Genomic DNA, 22132 nt, shown 5'->3' with positions numbered 1-22132 from the left:
TGCATTTAAAATTGATTTTAATTTGAAGTCAGAAATTATTTTTATTTTAATTTCAACCGAGAAACAGTAATCATTCGCAAGCACAGCGTGACAGCACTTCTGTCGGTTAATAATTCGGCAAATGTCGCCGTGTCCCATAAAACATTAAAGTGGTTCGAGATAATTAAAACGAAACATTCGTTTCGTCGCTGGATCTCGAAACAAAGCGCTGTATCGGAACATTTCGCTCGCGGAGTATTCATTAAAAACGGAAACGTAGAAAAAGAGAGGGAGAGAGAGAGAGAGTTTCGATAAACTCACGGACAGTTTCGAAAAGTTTCTCTCCACGCGTACGCTTCAAGAACGCTGGCTGTAAAATCCCTCTGCCTCTCTCGCGTCGCTTTCGCGAATCGCGTGGGAAAACAAGACGTCGAAGTGTATTGCATGCTTTCTCGGAGTTTGTGCTCAAATTTTCCAATCAATCCTCGGGAGCGCTTTGTTAACCGACCCGCGCGTCCCAAGATCGACTTTAATGGAAATTAATATCACGAGAGCTGCAAATTGATTTCGATTATTGTCCGTGTATATCGTCTCGAAACTCCTAAGACTTCAAGTCGTTGCGAAAGGAGGAAGCGATCCGATGAAATATTTATCGACGTTTCGATCCCATTCATTCCCTTGCTACTGCATTCTTGGTAGATTGTTGAATTATTGTTGCTCGGCAACTGCAAAAGGAAATTCTCCTCTCGCGTTTTAGCGGACTTTCGACATGTCAAGTACAACAACGATAAAGTATTAAAATTAATAATTAAAATTAATAAGGTATTGCCCGTTATTCTAGAGTAAGCTCTTCTCCGCGGATCTATCTATTTGTTCAAGTGCATTCGTAAAACTTGGAGTATTTGATCGTTCGCGAAAAGAGCGATTGCGTTTGAAACATTCCGAGGGATGCGATCTCTCTCGACGTCGTTAAAAACTTTACGTTTCTTCGCTTCCCGTCCGTTCTGCCCCAATTGGTTTTCCAATACGTCTGGAAAACGATTAATAGTACACTGCCATTAACGATATCGCATTTCTTATCAATTTTTCTTCGTCGACGTCGTCTCGTTTCTCTTTCGAGATTCGTTATTCTCGCTCACGTAAAATGGTTTCCCGATGCGCGGCAAAGTGCAACGAAGTCTTCGGCATCGTTACAGCGGAGTGAAGCGGGAAGATCGAAGGAAAGGTCGAAGACTTTGCAGTTTGCAAAAGGACTCTCGTGTGTCGACTCAATTTCAAAGATTCACGTTTCGAAGTGGACGAAGAAAAGTGCCCGAAGATTTTTAACGCGCTCAAGAGAAGTCGCTGAGAATCTTATTTGCATACGCTCGCTTACAGATCCGGTCTCGAGATTCGTTCAGATTTATTGCAGCGATCATTTTCCCTCGCCACTGAGTAAATCACCCGCGCGTTGCGGATTTTTTTTTTCCAAATTCCAGATTCGCGCTGTCTTCCGACGAACGCGAACCTGACGCAAGAGATGGGCACTTAAGTCCGATGAAATTAAATTGGTCGCTATGCTGCATCGTAAAAGATGCCACTTATATTATTTCTTCAACTATTTATTCCATCAAAAATTGAATCCCATATCTTGTTAACTCGAAAGATATCCTTTTTTCACAGCAATAAGTTTCCGCGTTTCACGTGTATAATTTTTATATTATATATGTAATCAATAATTAAATATAATGTGTATGTCATGTCTTATAAGAACATAACACATTCAGTATGATTTATGTTAATATTATTATTCTATTAATAATTAATGAATTCTATCATTTATTCTAATAATTTATTCTAAATTGTTAACTGCTATGAAATGAGCGCATTAGCCGATGATAAAAGATCTAAACAAAATGATTATTATCGATCAAGTAATCGACGATCGCTCCAATGGTCGTTTAAGTGTCGCGTATTCGCCGACCATTAATCTACCGCAAATTAATAGCGACAATGATAACAGCGTTCGCGCACGTTCGTCGACTAGAGACGCGCTTATCGTAAACGCAAACGTTCGCGAATACGGACTCGCCGTTCGGCAAAACCGGTTTCTTTGCAAGAACGGCACTCCGCCACGGTACAGTATGACGATACGTGGTCGTGTTAAGACCAATTCACCGCATTCTGGCTTAACCTGCGCGAACCAGCCAGTCGGAAACATCGTGTTCCCGCATTAGTGTGAGAGAGACGCGCAGTTACATCTCTTTCTTCTAGTCACGAAGAACTTTGGTGCACGCATTGCAAAGATATTCTGGTTATTTATGTTATTCACTTTTTTATTTAATATCGTTGCGTACAAAATGCGCATTTTCATATCAATAATTTTCAAAGAAATTTGATTTTCGAGGCAATTTTCAGAAATACGAAATATGTGTAAATAAAAAATCTTCTAATGCGCGTTTCATGTTTCTTACAATAAGAAACCCATTTTTATTCTTATTTTGATTAAATTAAATAGTATTAAAAAGTAAAAATAAAAAAATCAAGTTTTTAATTTTTCATATATCCTCGCCGGATATTAATTTTTATATATTTAATATTTATTTTTCTCATATTTTAATATATAGCTTCCTAAATGTAAATTTTATATTACACAAACTGTTTTCATAACTAATTCAGACATTAAAATCATAGCGTAATGATGTATAAATTTCTGAACTTTCTTCCTTATTAAATGTTAAAAATCAAAATACTCCTTTTCATGGAATCCAATTATAACGCCAAACATCGTTGTATTATACATTCAAAGATATCAAAGATCCAGCAGATTAGCAAAAGCGCCATTTAATCCCAAGGATAATAATGACAAATCTTCTCGGGTCGATTGCTAATAAATATTTACCGGCAGAAAAGTAACACGAGAAGCGATTCGCCTCATAAACATCTTTTGCTTACTGATAATATGCAACTTATGCAAATAAACAAAGGAAGAATGTCATACTGCACAATACAAGCAAGTTACACTCACAAGTTATCGAGGATTCGCGGAAAGTGAAAAAAATCTATTGGAAATTTTAAAATATCTTGTAACGTTTAAGAAAATTGAAGCATGTATAATGTGAAAGAAAAGCGTATTTTCACATTTCATGTCGTACGACAATCCTAGCAAAAAGTGACTTTTGAAAAATTTTTTAATTTTCGAAACGCTTAAAATTGGTCGAAATGTTTCAGTATAAATGAACCTTAACCAAAGTCCCGTTTTCTCCCCTGCCGATTCGTCTTTCCGTCTCGTGTACTCGGTGTAGTCGCGAACACATGTCCGGAGAGACGAGGGGAGTGGTAATCTAGACCGAGGGTCGATGAATATTCACGCGCCGCTTTATGGTGCAACGAGTGATTTGAATTTATACATACGGTCGCTCGCCGGTTATTCCTCTCCTCTGATAGCCGTGGCTTCGCGCGTGTCTCGTGCGTTTTCTCGTGCGTAACGTCAAAATTCGAATACCGGCTGCTTATATAATTACTAGTTTCACCGCTCTCGGTGCGTGTACCTGCGCAAAAGGCTGGAGCGTGTCGATAGAGTTTACCACGAGAAAACTTATTCGAACTCCTTCCTTGAAGAAAGGATGAAAAATGAGTTACGACTCACGCATATAAAAAATAAGTGACTCATAAACAATTTAAATGTAAATTTTTCGCTGCAGAAATGCAAGGCGTAAGTAGTAAATAAAAACTCTTTCTTTTCACACAGAACATATATGTAGGATATGTATAAATATTTATATAAATTATCGGTGCGCATTCATTTATAGGAACGAGTAAAAACACGTTGCACGACACACCGTCTAATTTTATAAATTACTAAATTAGTTTCTTCCCTAGAAAGAATAAAATTTTGTTTTCAATTCTCGATCTCGACACATCGTTCCTTTTAAAAAGTCATTTTATTCAGTCACGCGAGCAGAAAGAAATTGAAGAAAAATTCTCTCCGTTTATATGCGCGAAACGAGCAATTGCGGGGCAAAAGTGTCGAGATAATACGTCGATTGCAACGTGGACGTTGTCACGAAGCCGAATGAAAACGACGAGAATCGATTATACGTCCCGGTAGTGTACCCCATCCAACGATGGGCGCGAGTCGAGAAGAAAGCGAGCGAGCGGGGAATACGGGAACGAGAGCCAGATCGTCTGCAGACGTAGTCGGCTCGTTATTACTCGGCGGATGGATTTACGGGCCATCAGATCGTTTCGTCACAATTGGCGCTCGTAAATAAATGCCTTTTTTTATTTTATTTTTTTTTTAGACGTAAAATGTACGAGTAAATCCTTTCCCTCTCGGCACATCGTCCGAGTGAAACAAGCGGAACTCTTTCCGTTGTTCTCTGATTATCTGAATTTACGACGCGTCAATAAAAGGTTTCTAAGCCCGTACTTATCCTCCCTCTTATATATATATATATATATATATATATAATAAAATTAAAGACAAAAGAAAAATCTCATCTCTTCTAGTATCTATTTCGAAAAATATATACAACGCGAAAATACCTCATACATTTGTACATTTGATAGTACAATTAGATTTACTAATTAATGCAAGATATGTAGATTGTTATTGTACCTGTTTAGTAAATACAGAATTATCAATTCAACGCGAAATGATAATAAACGTCCCGAATAAATCACAATCATTATTTAGTCACATTTTGCGACGACAACTCTCGCGTATATCTCCACTTTGTCCGAATTTGTACGATAAATAACGCAATACGTTGTCGTATGCGAATGCATCATCTTCCATCACGAGTTTCGGGCAGACGAAATAGATTTTCATAGCGAGGCGAGAGAAAAAATTCATGACCGGACCCCGCCCGCGAATTTAGCGCTTTTAATCCGATCACACGTCGCCGGCGAGTGATGGTGATTTACGGTTCTGGTGACGCAAATAATTACGGCCCGTCCACGAACACGTACGATTCGACCCGTATTCGTGCAAATGCATCATCGATACAACATCCAGTCCGCGGCCGCGTCTAGCAACGATGTGAACCACCTGTGTCCGCGCCGAGAGTTATCGGTCCCGCTTATCGATTCGTTACCGTATTATTGCCGACCGACCAGTAATTAATTCTTCATTGCAAATATAATAATATATTCTTACAAGATTGAATCGTGCATTCGTAAACATTTCTAAAATTATCTGAAAAGACTGAAATTTCTCTATTGCTCTTTTTTTAACTTTATCTTTCTAGCAAAGAATGAAAAAATAGCTTGCATTTATCTGAGAGGGGGAGGGAAATTAACTTCAATTAATGTTCATGAAACTAATCTTCTATGAAGAAAAGGATTGAACAATCCTCTTATTGTTAGAAACGCGCATTTCGTTCGTCAAAGCATAGAAGGTAATCACGCGTGCGCTATAAAAAGGGTTTGAGGGACAGAAAAAAACTCTCTCATCTCATATTGCGTTTCATCGAGAGTGCGTTTCGTTTCGCCGTGTCGATCACACGCCGCACATCGGGCGCGTTTATCGGTGCGGTTTATCGTCGATTGTTGCTAATACGGCCAGCGGGCGCGAGCGCGAACGTGCGTGTAGATAAACTCCGGTTTAGCTGGCGCGCTGCAGGCCATCGACACCAGGACCGAATTTCCATTGCACAATCTCCGCAAGCGTGCGCACCAAAAGCTCCGACGATCGCTGCAACTGACATGTCCTTCCGCCGTTCCCCTCCCACCCTGCGTATGGACACAATTGAAAATTCCGGAGAATTATTCCGTCGCGAGTTTTGCGTAATCTACAGAGAGACAATCTCATAACGAGAGAGAGAGAGAGAGAGAGAGAGAGAGCGAGGTTTTTTCGGAGGCCTGAAAAATGTAACAAATCTCCAAACTCTTTCCGTCCTTGTCTGAGACGTATCTGAGGCAAAACTATATCGGAAAAACAAATTTATTTGTCAGAATCTTTTCACATATTCCATTATCGTTATTATTACAAATACATGTATATAATAGAACAATATCGTCAACTTAATTACGTTAATTGCGAATTCGCTTACTTCGACGTGCATATTTAATTTTGAAGAATTTTGTTTGTACATATATAAACGAGGAATCGAAAAATAGAGTTTTACGTAAGAGCTCGTAAATTTTAGCTGTGCCACCATGTTCAGCAAGTAAATGCATTACGCGAGTACGTAGAAAGCAATTTAAAAGAGCGATTCTGACACGGCATTTTATCATCGCTTGATTTAGTGGGGCAAATTTTTAATCGGCATACATCCACAGACATAAAAAAAACGGTACTTTTTGAAAAATTGAGATAAAGAGATATGGAAAAAGAAATAGAGAAAAGATCGTATATAATTAAGCGTTACAAACTGTAACAACTCAACAGATCGCAATTCACGATCTAGTTAGGCCTGTGCAACTTTTGAAATCCTGTCGTGTGGCAATTTGTTAGCGAGTCGATTAATTATATACATAAAGAAATTTTATTATAATAAAAGAAGAGACAAATTTTCAATATTTTATGTCGGAATTAATATATTTCGCGATGAAACAGACAACAAACTCTAAAAGTAAATAATACATAAATAAATAATAAATATATTAATATTTTCGATATAATAGAATAACAAAAAAATAATTCTTTCATCGTAATATATGATGCATATAACGCAATTTTCTTAACAATGGAGAAATAAAAGAAAAGATTATTAATTTTACGCTTGGAATTAATATGTACTTGATAATAAAACAAACAACAAGAATAATAAATAAAAGAAAATAAATAAGAAAGCGGGGAAGAGAGAGATATAAACATATCGGTTTTCTCGATAAAAGTGTGAGAAAAAAAATTCCTTTCACGAACGGTTATCAATGACGGTGTCGAGCGACGAGAAAGTTTCGATAAAGAGTAGGCGGCTTGCGAAATCACGGCTCTCGATATTGAATATTCATGTAAAGTAGAATCGTTTACACAGCTCCGACTCTATTGTCTCCTTCATTCGTTTGGTCGCATCGGTCTTCCTCGTGCTCGAAACGCGGCTTCTACGCGAAATTCTAAGGTCGCTCGATACTCGATACTGCCAACTCACACGCACGGAGAACGTGTTTATCAGGGATTTCTGGCGAAATTGGATACGTTCCCCCCCGTTCGCGCACGATGATCGAAAACGGCAGTATACGATTAGTTTTATAAAATTCGACGCACGTATAGCTTCGGACATAATCGATAATAGAAAAAAATTTCACAAAATATTTGTACTGTTATCTATATACATAATATTAATTGGTATGATAATCGCGAAATATTATCGGCGATAGAGCGTATTATCGCCGAAGACATCTCTCGCTCTTATCCTAAATGTGCTTTGATTTCCGGAGAAAGATTTATCCAACATTCGAACACGTGCGTCCGTTCGAGACGTGGGCGCAATAGAAAAGAATCCGTCGATCTGCAGTCCCGACGACTTATTACCGGAGTTTTCCCGAGCAATTTCGCGCGGTCGATCGCATCGAGAAAACTGAAGAAGGTACCACCCGTCGCGCACAATGTCTTTTATTGGTAGAATTCCGGAAGTATCGGGCGAAATCTTATCCGGCGCCAAGGATAATTGTCTAATAGTGGTAAACTTGCGAAGCAATGACGACAAGTGTTCGCAGAGAAATTTCAACGAAATGCAGAAGACTCACTCGTCTGGCGAATCTCTCGCGAACGAGCCAATTTTCGAAAATTTAATTTAATTCCAGGAAGGAATTTAATCCTCCGAATCGAGGAAATTTCAATTAAACGGCTTATCGATAGCGAATCGTTATTAGTCGAAGAATACACATTTACACACCGTCCTTTATATGCGATATACAAAAATAAAAGCCTGTTTATGTGTCCTAAATAAGATACATAATTTGCCGAGCAACTGGCATACAAGATTACCGACCGTGTTATAAAAATGAAATAAATTACGCCAGATAAATTACTCTAACTTACGAATTGCAGCGGATTATGACTCTCATGATTTCGGAGCGCATGTGGTGCGAATTCATGGATCGATCCATCTATTCGCGGATAAGCGCGGAACGTGATATTTATTTAACGTATCCGAGAATATAAATACTCGTTCACGAGCGAATGAGGTAGAAGCGAAGCATTTCTGGTTATCGTGACGCGCCTCGAGATGCGATGAAGAAGAAACGATGAAACATGAATAAATGCATCTCGCCTGCTGCTCTTCCCCACGAAACGGAGGAAAAAAATGCGCGGAGGAGGAAAGCGGAGAATGCGCATCGAGAAAAATGACGTCTCTGGACGCGTGTATACGTCGACACGACGACGGCGGATAAAACTTTGTCGCCCGTTCCCCGGAGAAAATACACAGAGTTGCGTCTCCGTCCACCATTCAACGCCGACAATTCCCGACGCGGCGATTCAGGTTGCAGCTCGCCGAAAAATGTAGTTGCAAGAAACGGTCGTTGCGCTTACGCGAGAGAAAGCTCCGTTTTATCCACCGGCATATATAGCGAGCGACCATGAATTTTGATGGATCCTTTTTCCCCCGCGGAGCTTTCGGCCGGAACGACGCTGATTTGCATTATGCAATTTACGTGCGCGATCTACGCGCGCGCCCGCATAGTTTCGCGATATACGTGGTTGTTGGTTGCGCTCGCCGAAAGAATACCCCATTTCCCTCCGTTCGTGTTTCCCCTTTTTTCTCCTTCCCTTATTTATTTTTTATTATCACTTCGCGATTCGCGGTTTCTCTCGCACGATATACCTGTGTACACGTATAATGCAATTGTAAGCATCGCAAGCACGAGTCGCTTCAAATTAAAATAGCGAATATATCGTAAACATTGCGCGCTTTTAAACACGAAATTTGTATATTTCATACAGAAAATTGAAAATAAAAGTAAACAGAAAGTTGCTTTTAAAATAATATTCCCCAAGAAGAGAGTAATTTTTAATACGCGCGTAGATGATAAATAATCTGATAAGTCGAATCTCGCAATGTTAAAAACGGAGATATCTAGTATTAAAGAAAACTATTTTCATAGTGCTTCAATTTTTTAATATTTTGGATGATTAATTCGGTAACTAGAAAGCGTTTTTTTTTCTTTTCATTGCACATCCACAAATGACGCAGAGTACAATGAAATTATAAAAGCTCCCAGAGGAAGATATATTCATTGTTAACTATATATATAAACGATATTCTAATATAAACGAAAGAAAGAGAATCTATTTGTATTCTTTCTCTATTATTGTGTGATAACGGCACTTTTGCAATTTCTTTTATGATAATACAGCAAGAGACAATAATTATGTTACTTCTTATTCAAGTTAATAATCTTGAAAAAAATTAAGAAATTGTATCGGATCTAGATAGGTGATCCGATACATTGCACAGATAAGAAAAATGCCCCAAGATCTAATAAAAAGAAATATTTTTTAAGAGAATAGTCTCTGGACAGTTCTTAAAATATTCTCCGATAAATCCAGAAGTTGAAGTATGAATCATCGATTTAACGATCAATTTTACGATCTAAGTGTCTTACAAACGCGAGAGATTAATGGCAAATATATATTTCATATATTATAACGAACATCCAACGCCAATAATCTTTTCGTCATGGTCACTTCACTTCGAGGAACGTTTCTTAATTCCTTTCAGACGAAAAAATTAACAGTTAATTGTAGCTTTGCGTGCAAATAAGGCGTGCGCAGCACGGGCGTTTTCACGCTCGCGAGAATACGGCGGCGAGAATCTTGATTTTGCGCAATAAAACACGAGAGGCAAACGGCGGGCTTTAGAGCCTACTGTGTACAAGTACACGAGATCCTTACCTGGTGTGGCTGCAGGGTGTCGGGGACGGGCTCCGAGGCTATTAGCCAGCTGTGCTTACAGGGCGCATAAGCGCAACCTCCACCTCCGAGCTACGCCGACTTTGTCTCTGCATTCTGAAAGAAAAACAGCGAAATGAGTTTTACGCTCGTCAAGTTGCGATATGCCTCGTAATTTATTCAATCGTGCGCCAAATATAATGTATTTGTCTCCCTAAACAAGATTAAAGTACCTCACTCGAGATTTCCGGAGTTCCGATTAATGAATTTTAATCGACTATTTAATGTTGTAAAGGAGAGAGTGGAAAATGGTTTAGAGGGTCAAAGGATTGCGCTATATTTGGCGCGGGAAATCGTTGTAGACGCGATGCGAATAGCGGACAGATGGCGATGCTCAAGGTTTACATCGCTCGAAAGTTTATATTGGATTTCATATTTCATGCAACGCGCATCGTCAACGTCGCCGCGTTGCGTCACGTCTCGTGAAACCGCTTCCGTGATAAATTATTTATGTGTCGAGGCGCTTTATCTTTGTCTGCTTCCAAAAGGGTAACGACGAGGCACAACGTCTGTTGGGAAAGACGAATGATCGATGTAGAAAACCGTGATAATACCTGTTATGAGCGAAAATCGCGTCGATCTTTACGAGAGAACACACGGATGAACGCACAGAATATTTCTTTGTCACAAGAGACGTACACGCATCTTAATTCTCTCGCTTCTATTGCAAATAATCGCTACATATTGCATTTAAATGAAATATTTATAATTATTTAGAATATTTAGAATATTATTTAGAATATTTTCGTTATTTATAATAATATTAAACAAGGAAAAGTTTGCGCACTAATAACCATACCTCGGCTCTTATTTGCCAGTTTCCTTACCTAGTATCACAATATTTATAACCCAGTTTTACGATAAAAAAAAATAATTCTACTTATGTAAAAAAATACGTTTCATGCCTAATGTAAGGCATTTGAAAGGTAAAAAATTAAAATCAAATGGCCCCTTATTTATGAAGACGGCAGTATCAAGATTCGGAAGCGGGAGGATAAAACAATGTTCTCAGGCGCCGCTGCCAGAAACGTTGTCGAGACGGCGTCGCATTTAATTGTTATACGAGCGTTTGTCGAAGGCGTTGCCGAGTCTCGCGCAGCGTGCGGCGCGTGGCGAAGAAACATAATATACAGCTAAAGCCGGGACGTGTGTACGTGCCGGGAATTCGGCTTGTTGCCGGCTGCTTATTGCCAGGATGGCGCTTGCGAAACCATTAATAACGCACGAAAGGGTAATTTCCCATCCCCCACCTCGGAGTGAGAAGGACATCGGTCCTTATTGCCGTGCCTGCCGAGACGCTGCTCTCGCGGCGGGACACAATGAAGGGCCATCAATTACCCCACGGGCCCTTCGCGATCGAATGAAGCTATTAAGACGGCCGAGAGCGGTACCCCCGGTACGCCGAGCTCGTAATCCCCGTTACAGCTTTTCTTCGCGGGGAGATGTGCTCCTCTTCCGCGCGCGCCGACGCGAAACGACTTAATAGCCGCGCGCCCGGCGATAAGCATCCCGCGCCCGCGCCTGTCCTTTTTTTTGTCAACCGACATCCTTATCAACGATAAGAAGCGATTCGACGCTTGTGAAGAGAGCTCCGTGTATTAATTAGACGATGAGTCGCGCGGCTATTATCTTAATTAAGCTCGCATCAATTCATCCTTAGATCCCACGCCTCTTCCGCGAAGGAACACGAGCAAGGTAAACTAATAATAATCGATCAAGGAATATTCTTAGATAATTAAATTTTTCAGCTAAAATTAAAAGTATCATTTTTCCTTTATATATATGAAGTATTTGCTCTTTTTATTCAGTAATAAAATAAAAAATGATAATGTGTAATGATTGGAAAAGCTTGAAAAATAGACATTTCACGCGTCGAAAAAACACTTTCGAAACAATAAAGCCTCGGTCGATTGACACCAAGCGAGCGGTGGAAATAATTTCGCACGAAGCAGGGGGACGATTAGTGGAAAGACTGAAACGTGACGGCGGCAGCGCATCGATTTATCTCGCGCTCGGACGAGAAGACGGCGAATTTATAGGCTTATCGATTGCAAACTTGTCAGCGTCAGTCTGTTACCATGTATTTGAACTCCCCCAAACCAAACAAACGCGTTCCGTTTACATTTTTCCAGAGCGCCCGACACACACACACAACACAGAATCTCGTCTGCACCGGCTCGGGCATATCGTCGACGTCCATTGTTCGCGCGAGTTCGCTCGCTCACTCTCTCTCTCTCTCGCCACGTCGGCTTCACGTTCGCAATTTGTATCTGCCTCCGTCCCGACCTGCTGTGTTATTAACCAAAACCAGACCGCGCGAGATACACATCCACAGCGCTGCCTACGGCCCGATAAATCTTATTGCAAGAACGGATCGCGCGCGCGCGCGCGCACGCGTGCACTGGAAATATCGCCCGTGAACTGTAATAGACGCAAATAAGTACGTTCTCTCTGCAAACATCGTTACTACCATCAAACCCCGATCATTACGGCATAATAATCGATCAGATTCCATTCCACGCGAATTTGTCGATTAAAGTTTGGTAAATTGCTCGCGGAGCTACGACGACATAATGCCTTAATAAACCAATCGAGATAGCAATTAGACCGAAGTCATTTCTCGTTCTTTACTGAATGTTTATTTCATAAAGTTTTTTTGAACAGAAAAGTAATTTTCTGATAATTATTTTTTTCGGACCTTAGTACTTCTATCGCGCATCTTTTGTGGAAATCTGACAAAAGTTACTTTCATTATTCCGGATGCGAAAAGAAAGAAAGGAACGTGATTATTAATTATTCAATTGTAATTCTGAAGGAGTCAATAAACCAAGTCCATTAGATAGTAATCACCAATTGAGGGACCTGTAATACCTTTTGGCATCGAGCTTCCAAATATTGATCGTCTGACTCTGTATACTGTTTGTGCAAACTAACAGGTCTCTCCGTCCGGGTATTATGGAAAACGACATAGTACGAGCACATCGTGAGATCCACGATCGTGACTCAGATCGTTTCGTGGAAATTGAATCATGTCGGACGAGTCAATTAAATTAGATGCGCCAGCGTATAAGAAAGATGACGACGGTTATGCTTCGTCAAGGAGTGAAAAAACACATCTTCCTCTCACGCGTCACAACGCGGTTTCATTCGTTTTCCCGTTATTTTTCTCGACTATGCCGCGTTTGCGCGCGACGCTATCCTCAAATAAATTTAAATATCCTCGGAGTCAGTTGCTGACTCAGGTTCTCGCATATATGGTCCGCGAAAAGTGCGACGAACCACCTCCGTTCCAACGACGACGGGACGACTTTTCTAAATCCGCGCGTCTAAAAATCGCTTTTCATTTGAAAGAGAAACGTCGCGAAAACTGGCATAAAAAACTGGAATTCGATCGTCTTCACTCAAACTCGTATAACGTACGGAGAGAATATAAAGGATACTATTCTCTGCATTTTCTCCAAATAAAAATTAATATCATTTAAAAAAATTAATCTCAGATCTTTAATTTTTGCAATTGCAATTTTTTTATGTCATGTTGAATTTCGTTGGAATGATGCGAACGTAATTTAACGTGCGAAAACGCACATAGTAGATGAACGAAAGTAACGAGGAAGTGAGATGAAATACTGGAAGGGAAAGGGAAGTCGATGGGAAGGGTCGACGGAGTGAGAAATGGGTGGACCAACAGAGTTCGGAGGGGCGAAACGGTCGCGGCTGCTTTTAGCCATCTACTTCCAACCCGTTCTTTCGCCGCGCTCGATTAATTGCTAAAGTTCAACGCGAAAACATTGGCCCGTTTATACGCAAAGTTATTAGTAGTCTTACTTATGATTGTTCCAATATTGGAAATCAAAATCGTCTGCATTATAATTAAGTTCGATGAAATAAAGTTAAAAGTTCTCGGGCTAACTATTTTAACGCATGAATTTTTAAATTAATTAATAAATCAGGAACAGATATCCTTATTTAGAATTCCCGAGCCAACTATCTATGAAATACGATATTTCTTTTGTCTCCAACAGCGGTTCCCTCGTCGATAAAGAGCAGGGAATTCTTACTAGTGAGAGAAAGCACATTTTAGGAGAACGGAATCATTTAAGCTACTTGCGCGTACATTCATCCGCAACGTGGAACGTCCCGGCATAGCAATCCCGTTATAGCAATTAGAAATTCGTAGTTACATTTTGTTTCACCATTGTCATTGGAAACTTGGAGGGAACAGTCGGTCAATAAGACCCCCTCTGACTCGTTAATTGACCCACCTGCTAATACGGAGACATAGTCCCTTTGAGGGATTTCAAAGAAAATACATCGACCGTCCAAATCAGCTGGTCGCATTACGCTCTTTAATGAACAACGAGAAGCGAGAACGGCGATTCCACGACGGCACGAATTTCAACTCGACGATAACGAACCACGTGAACGACGAGAAGAGACGGTTCTCGCCAATTGGCTCCGCTAGAGAATCAGGACAGGCACTCTGCAGGATTTACGATTACTCCGTTTGATTCTGCGGCCAAGCTGAATCGTAAACACTCGAGAGACACTTTGACGTTCACCGACCACTCACGGATAAATTCCTCGAAGAGAGCAAAGAAGATTTCACGAGTGGAAACTCACCTTGGGAGTCCGCGAGTACAGAATGTTCTTTAACTCTCGCTCGAGAGACCCGGTCATCGAAAGTTTGCGAACAACATCAAATACGTTTGAAATATGAGAAAGAAAAGAAATTTGCAGGAATTACTATAGGTATTACACACCATCGTATATGTATAGTATAACAATTGTTAGAAATATTTGTGCATATATTTTATAAAAGAAATCAGAAAATTATATATATACACGATGTTTATATGTACACGATAAATTTAAATAATATTTTTTTTTTTAACCTTCCATCTTTATATCAATCTGTTAAAATCTGATAAAAACAAAGTTATGCATGATCGAGAAAAATTCTGATACGTAAAATATGTGGGTATATGTGGGTAGTGAGATACAAAATAATTAAAAAAGATCACTCCGCAACATATTTCAATTTAATATATAAATATATTGTATCTATGTGATCTCAATCAATCGGTATTAATATCGATCAAAATTGATTCGATCGCCACATTCTGTTTTTTGAAGATTAATAAAACTATACGTATCGCGAATCCGTACGTTGTTGCGCTTTGGGTTACTTCATCTAAAGATAAATGTTAAACGGCACTTCCTCGTGATATTTTCGAAACGTACGTTATTAACGCGTAACACGCACAGCGCTCGACACACGCACGCGCTCATTGCCCACGAACTTGGAGAACATCGAACATGACATCACTCGACCTCGCATCTACCGCTCTATTCTCGACTCTCGCACGCCTATGCTGTTAGGTAATACTTAATAGGTTACGCGTGTAAATAAGCGTTGACCTCGTTACCATCGTCGTTGGTGCAAAACACCATGTGAAAAAGAACCAATCTGAAGGGAAATGATTCAATTATGTTCCCATTCATTCACGGATTCACGATATCCTGATTTTATGTAATAAAATAATATATGGTTTCCAAAAATAGACTATGTCGAAAAACAAAAATTTTGTGAAATTATTTAAATATAAATATCTTTTAAATACAATTATAGTAATAATTACACATTTTTCATAATCACTAATATAAACGCGCGATCATTATTATTATATTTAAAAAAAAAATTCGATTTTATAGTCACATTTTTAAAGACCATCTTTTAATATCATTTAAAGACTATCACAGTGCATGCTAAAAAGATAACATAATAATGCACTGGTAGAACGAAAGGGAAACAATTTATACTGAAGCTAGAACAATAAATTTACAAATTTACGCCGCATTGTCGCGGCCGCGAGTGGAGTGATAAAACATCATCGAATTTATCGGCGTCAAGAGAGAACGCTGCGGCCGGTGGCCGGCGTTAATTACTCCGCGGCTCGAACACAAATTAGTTGCCCGTTACTGCCGTAGCGCCGCGAGTACATTTATTTCAGGCGTGAGATTCGATATCGATTTATTTTCGTTACGACCGAAGGCTCTCAATTGTCATCGATATACGCTGACATACTATCTGCCATAATCCGCAAATCCGTGCGTGAATATTCGAAACAAACGGAGTTTGTTCTGTTAAAATTTATTAAATTCTTAACTACTTCAACAATTTTCAACGTTAACAGAATCAAAAAAAAAAAAAAGAAAATTCTCACCTACTCCTATATTTTTCTTCACTATTTGGAGTTTGTTCTGTTAAAATTTATTAAATTCTTAACTACTTCAACAATTTTCAACGTTAACAGAATCAAAAAAAAAAAAAGAAAATTCTCACCTACTCCTATATTTTTCTTCACTATTTGTTACAATTATGACTGTGACAAGTTGAAAGAATGAAAAATAATAATATCTGCTGCAATTCTAGTCTTGCCGCTTTATATTACAATACCGTAATATTTTAATGAAAGCGATATGTTGTTAAAAGGCAGCAAATTAAATTGTAACAACGTACGATTTTCGCGATGAGCGTCAACAAACGCATGAATTACGAATGTTTGTCCGCGTTTACGGCGAGTCGCGATGTTGTTTTCTCGCTTTTATACTTCGTAAATAAATTCACCTGAGAGAGTGTATTACGATGGCTTGAATATCTGAGTATTCTTGCGAACTTCTCCACTTCGCGCGGAAGATATCCCCGCGGCGTTCCTGTTCTTTTAATTAAAAAGTTTCGCGCTAGAGATGGAACTCCGCAGGCAACGAGATTTCTGTTGATCGTCCATTAAGCAAACTTATCGAATAATATCGCCATGTAATCCTAGTTACAAAGAACCGCGGCCTGTTAATCCCGTACATAGTAACATTTGCGCGAGAGACGGTCTTGCTTCCCAGAAAAAAAAAAAACTGTAAGAAACATATTTTTATTATCTATTTTCCGTATCTCTCCTTATTTTCATCTATTTTGCGTAAATTAAATTTTTTTTTTTACGGGTATTCATACAGGAAGGGGGGGGGGATTTCTTCTTTATTAATTTATTATTTCACAAGACAAACTTGTGTAAAAATAGTTGATAAATTTACGAGATATACATATACGAATGTAAAATCGTTCCACTGAAAAATTTAATATATTGTAATTTATAGGATTGTATTAATTATCATTTAAAATCAGAAATTATTCAGATATGAAAAAACGCTACAATTTTAAATCTCTTCTGTTGCTGATAAACACAAAAAAATAAAATTATTCCTGATTTGTAATTTCAATTTGATTGTAACTGATTAATAAATAAATAAAAAACACTCGTTATTTTATTTTTTTTTTTTTAATTTTTATCGATCGATTTAAGGTATTAAACGAGTATGCAGGTGGATCGCGGAGAAAGCAGAAAGGGGAAAATAACAGAAATAAAGATGAAGACGATACGGCGTAGTGAGAGGGAAGATTGGATCGGTCCCGACATTCCTTCAACGACGGAGAAAAGTTATCGGAGTGAAGAGGCGGAGGGACAGCGGGCGGGGGAACAACAGCAGGTCCTCGGGGAACGAAGTCACGGTTAACGGAGAATATTTCCCTCTCAAAAATCGTGCACAGTACTCTGCAGCTCGTTAGAAGTTACCCGTCCTCCACCTTCTCCCTCGCAGAGTCCACGTCACGGCCTGTCATTATAAAGCAATATCCCCGATTTGGCGAATAAATCCAGCGAAAGGTCGCGAGGACGAGGGAGATGCTATGCGCGCGCGCTCAATTTATTATACGTCACATTGACGGGGGATGCTCGTCCCACGCTCGCGTTGCATAATAAAATGCCGGACGAGCGATTATATTTATTTCTCGGCAGATCAATACCTCGCCACGCATCTCTCGACTTAACGAGTGGATTTATCCCAACATAAAAATACACGCATCGCGAACGAGAAGAAGAATTAACATTATCGTCGTAATAAAAGATTTGATTTCGAAAAGCTTTTCGTATTGTTGGATCGGCGATTTCGGCGAGATGTAACGCGCGTTCGATAGTCACCGGACGAGCCGAGAAGAACCCCGTCCTCCCACGTACCTGACCTGACGTCATCGGTTATTTATGCATCGCCGACTAACGGCTGTTTGCTGATTTCGCCGGCTGCCTAAGAATACACACACACACACACATACACTCTCCCTCTCTCCTCCTTTTTCACACCGTCTGTCTGTTCTTCACGCATATGACATCGAGCGTAGGAGACAGCACGGCTGACTCTCGATTGACTCTCACGAGGCTTGTCTACAGGCTTGTATTCGCTTGTACCGAGGGAAAGTCTACGCTAAAGTCCGGAACTTTGTGTGAGAACGGGCGTGGTACTGTATAGAGCAATTGGAATTGCGATACGCAACAAGTGATCCAATCAAAGTCCTATAATTACATTTCGTCAACAAAGTTCGACATTTCGTTCTCTTTCTTATAAATGTAATAAAAGAGTGGATGATCCTAAGTTTTTGTGTGTTATGTGATTTAATTCCTATACAAGTATTCGCATGCAAGATTTGATGTCTGTCTCTTTCATTGCAGTATGAAATATAACGATTACGATATCTCTTAATTCTCTTTCTATTCTAACATTTATTGATCTCATGCATATTATATTTACGTCACGCTATATATATTCTTATATTTTATTATTACATGTTTATAGACGGTTTCTCATGCACATATACACATACACGCGCATTTCCACCTCGTGAGTCTCGTTTTCTCCGGAATGTGGCTAACAAAAATTGATATTAAACATTATAAATATTAGTGCTCGGAACTTTTTAATAGCCGAACAATCGAGTAATTGGAACTTTAAATCGTTGAAATCTTAAGAGCCCGAAGATATGTATAAATAATTCAAAGCTTATTCCAAGGGAATTAACAAAATAAAATTAGACAATGTAGGAAGAGAACAAACAAAAGTTGATTATTTTTATTTACAATGAATATTGATCTAACTTGAATTTTCTTCGAGATCTAAAATATTTGAACAATCGAACTATCAGGCATGCGAATCGAACAAACAGCTCGAATTATTCAAAACATAAATTTAGAACGTTTATATCTCGAGTTATAAGACCATTCAATTTGTTCGAATTTACGTCCGAATCCTAATTAAAATCGCTGTGTGTGGAAAGCGCGCGTCTGGAGTGTAATTAACGCGGTTAGACTGCGGTATGCACCATGAATGTCACGTGCTTAATCGTTCCGCGTTATCGAAGAACGGCCACGGTCTTGATTAGATATTATCGTGAGAACGCCGGACGCAATTAGCCGGAAATTAATTTCGTTGGTTCGTTACTGATAGCGCGCGAGCTCCATTTCCTAATCAAGGTCATTGCCATTTCGTAATCTCATACCACGACGCACGGGATATCATTAATCCCCGCGAGAATGCAAATTTATCGAGCTATTAAATAGTCTCTATGCGCCGAATTAATGTTCATAAGCAAAATAATATTAAAAACTTTCTGCTTCTCTCGTTATCCGAGTAATGCCTGATAAAATAATTTTATTTACAAGAGTTATCTTTCGGCAACGTGTGAAAAAAAAATATATTTAAAAAATTTTAAAAATGCTTCACGGACGGTTGGTTTGTGATATTCTATATGTAGTTACATATTCGTGAAATATATTTACATCTTGTTGAATTCTCCATCTTATCAAAGATCTTCGATGAAACTAAGATTATCACGACAGACACATGTTTCTAATCAAAAAGTTATATATATCGTTCTTATCTCGAAACATGAAACACAATAAAAAAAAAACCCTCTGATGCAAGTAAATTACAAGAGTTATCTTTCGGCAACGTGTGAAAAAAAAATATATTTAAAAAATTTTAAAAATGCTTCACGGACGGTTGGTTTGTGATATTCTATATGTAGTTACATATTCGTGAAATATATTTACATCTTGTTGAATTCTCCATCTTATCAAAGATCTTCGATGAAACTAAGATTATCACGACAGACACATGTTTCTAATCAAAAAGTTATATATATCGTTCTTATCTCGAAACATGAAACACAATAAAAAAAAACCCTCTGATGCAAGTAAATCCATCAAGCTATATCCTGCGCATGGCATACGAGCGCAAGCACGAAATCACGCGATACATCAATAATGGGAATTATTAACGCTTACGTGTGCAAGGTGGCACGCGACGTCAGGAAATCGGCGCGTGTTAAATCAACGCGAACCGGGGCTTTCAGGAGCAGCTTCCAGGCGACTTTGTCGGTATCACCGAAGCTTTTCTATATATTGCTATCAAGATCAAACATTGTGTCAGAGACTTTCATGTTTATTTCATAATATTTAAACTTCTATTATATTTTTAATGACTTTTGATTAAAAAATTACTGTGGTTCACTCTCTGCTTCTTGATGTATCCTTTTTCAAATATGATTCTATTATAAAAATTGTATAAACTGCAAACATTGTATAAATCGTAAAAAAATCGTACGAGGGAAAAAAGACCGAACATAAAATGATTCTTGGATCGCGAGAAATTCGCAACAAACGAGGAAATCCGTGCGATTTATACGCGTCATCGGATAAAACTATATTAACACACGCACGGCCACCTGCAGTCTGCAGGCTAATAATCGGTCGTCGGCCACGTCGGAAGAGATTATCGTAAATTCCATCATTTGTGCTCGAATCGTCGAGCGCTTTCGTTCTCTCGCTCTCTCTTTCTCTCTCCCTCAAGTCCACCAGCATCGATTCACCGATATCGAGTTCTGGGATTTACTCGTGCGGGAATGAACTCCGGAATTTCCGCGTAACGTAAAACGCGTACTCTCGATTCTCGTATGAATTCCGCCCCCCATCTCCTCCCCTACTCCCCACTATTCCCATAGCTGGTTTTCCAGGCTCCAGGAAGTAACGGCGTTTTCCTTTGTTTTCCTATCCTCCTTCCACATTTCGCGTTCTCCTTTCCTGTTCCGGCCTCGCATTCACGGAGCGTCGCGACGGCTCCGTTTTCCCGCGGATAAAAGCGCGACGACGACGAGAAACGAGAACCGCCGCGCGAATTTACGCGACCGCGATTCACGAATCTTTTGTGGTCGCCGAGGAAAGAATACTCCCCATCGCACATTTTCGTGTTTCTTTTCGTTAAACACACGATTTAGAAAAAAAAAAAAGCGCTGCTCGTGTTTCGCTCACGATATTGTAGAGAACTATCTAATCAATTTCCATTATTGAAAGAAACTTGCGTATAACTCGCTGGGATCAGAGATATCGAAAAATTTCTATTATACTCGTCGCATTCTCATTGAAACGATTTAAATTATTTGAAGCGTTTAACGAAAATCTATGTAGTACATAAGATTCCATTTCGCGAAGCTATAAAATGCGCGATGCCCGGTCGAGTAACGAGCAAAGTGGTGGCTTCGTTATTCCATTGCGGTCGGTTTTGTGGTTGCTACTGTAGTTGGATAGTCGCGACTCGAGAGCTAGCTCAACGCACAGTGCCCGCTACAAATCGGCATTATTTCGAGAGCTGGCTAGCGGCCAGCAACCCCGCATTCTCCCTCAGATTGGCATTTTAATAAGCCCGTCCCGTGTGTCGTGGGACGTTTTCATCTCGCGACACAAGAACGAGGGAATTCTCCAAAGCACTAAAACAATTTCTAACGTACAAGATGATTTGTAGTAAATTAAATTTGACATTGATATTCGCGATTGTATCGCTTAGATTAAAATTGCCAAATTCTGAATTATAGATAATAAATGTGTAAGACGTGGTTTCTGAAATTATCAACAATATCATTCCGATATCTATTGTGTTATTTTATATAAAAAAATTAAAATATAATATCTCAATAAACGAGTTTCAAATTATCGAAAATTAAATTTGTGTTTTAATATAAAAGTTTTCGTGTTTAAACGATATTAGACTGCATTGTAAACTGCACCGGCAATACGTGATTCAATACAAAGATTAAAAGCTCAATATTTCATCTGTCTTCGCGAGATCGAAACATTTACGTTTCGTATTATATCTTCATATTCGCCTTTTTTAGTATCCGGTTACTTCATCTTTTTCGTTTTACAATTGTTCACAACATTTTAAGGTATAATTTATTTGCAATATTATCACACAAAAAGAATAAGAATATTTCACAGATCTTGATACGATAACATCCACAAAATTTATTTTCGATGAAGAATAGAAAATAGTTTCTTTGAATCATCCGGTGCACGAAATTCACGTGCGGATCGCCGAAAACTTGGATATTGCCGGGAA

The 22132-nt window shown here is 39.1% G+C and overlaps 1 protein-coding gene across 2 annotated transcripts in view; it reads right to left on the bottom strand.

Annotated features, from left to right (window-relative positions):
• LOC115246192 (mucin-5AC-like) overlaps positions 1–22132 on the bottom strand; it is an 88311-nt gene that overhangs the window by 53915 nt on the left and 12264 nt on the right. For both annotated transcript variants that reach the window (XM_029824851.1, XM_029824852.1), the window contains exon 2: positions 9803–9916. The gene's annotated coding sequence lies outside the window, so the exon portion shown is untranslated. The remainder of the gene's footprint in view (positions 1–9802; positions 9917–22132) is intronic.

The sequence above is a fragment of the Formica exsecta genome, unplaced genomic scaffold (genome assembly GCF_003651465.1).
Source record: "Formica exsecta isolate Colony F162 unplaced genomic scaffold, ASM365146v1 scaffold140, whole genome shotgun sequence".
NCBI lineage: Eukaryota > Metazoa > Arthropoda > Insecta > Hymenoptera > Formicidae > Formica > Formica exsecta.
The sequence above is the reverse complement of the archived record's forward strand: the minus strand, read 5'-3'. Positions and strand labels throughout refer to the sequence as shown.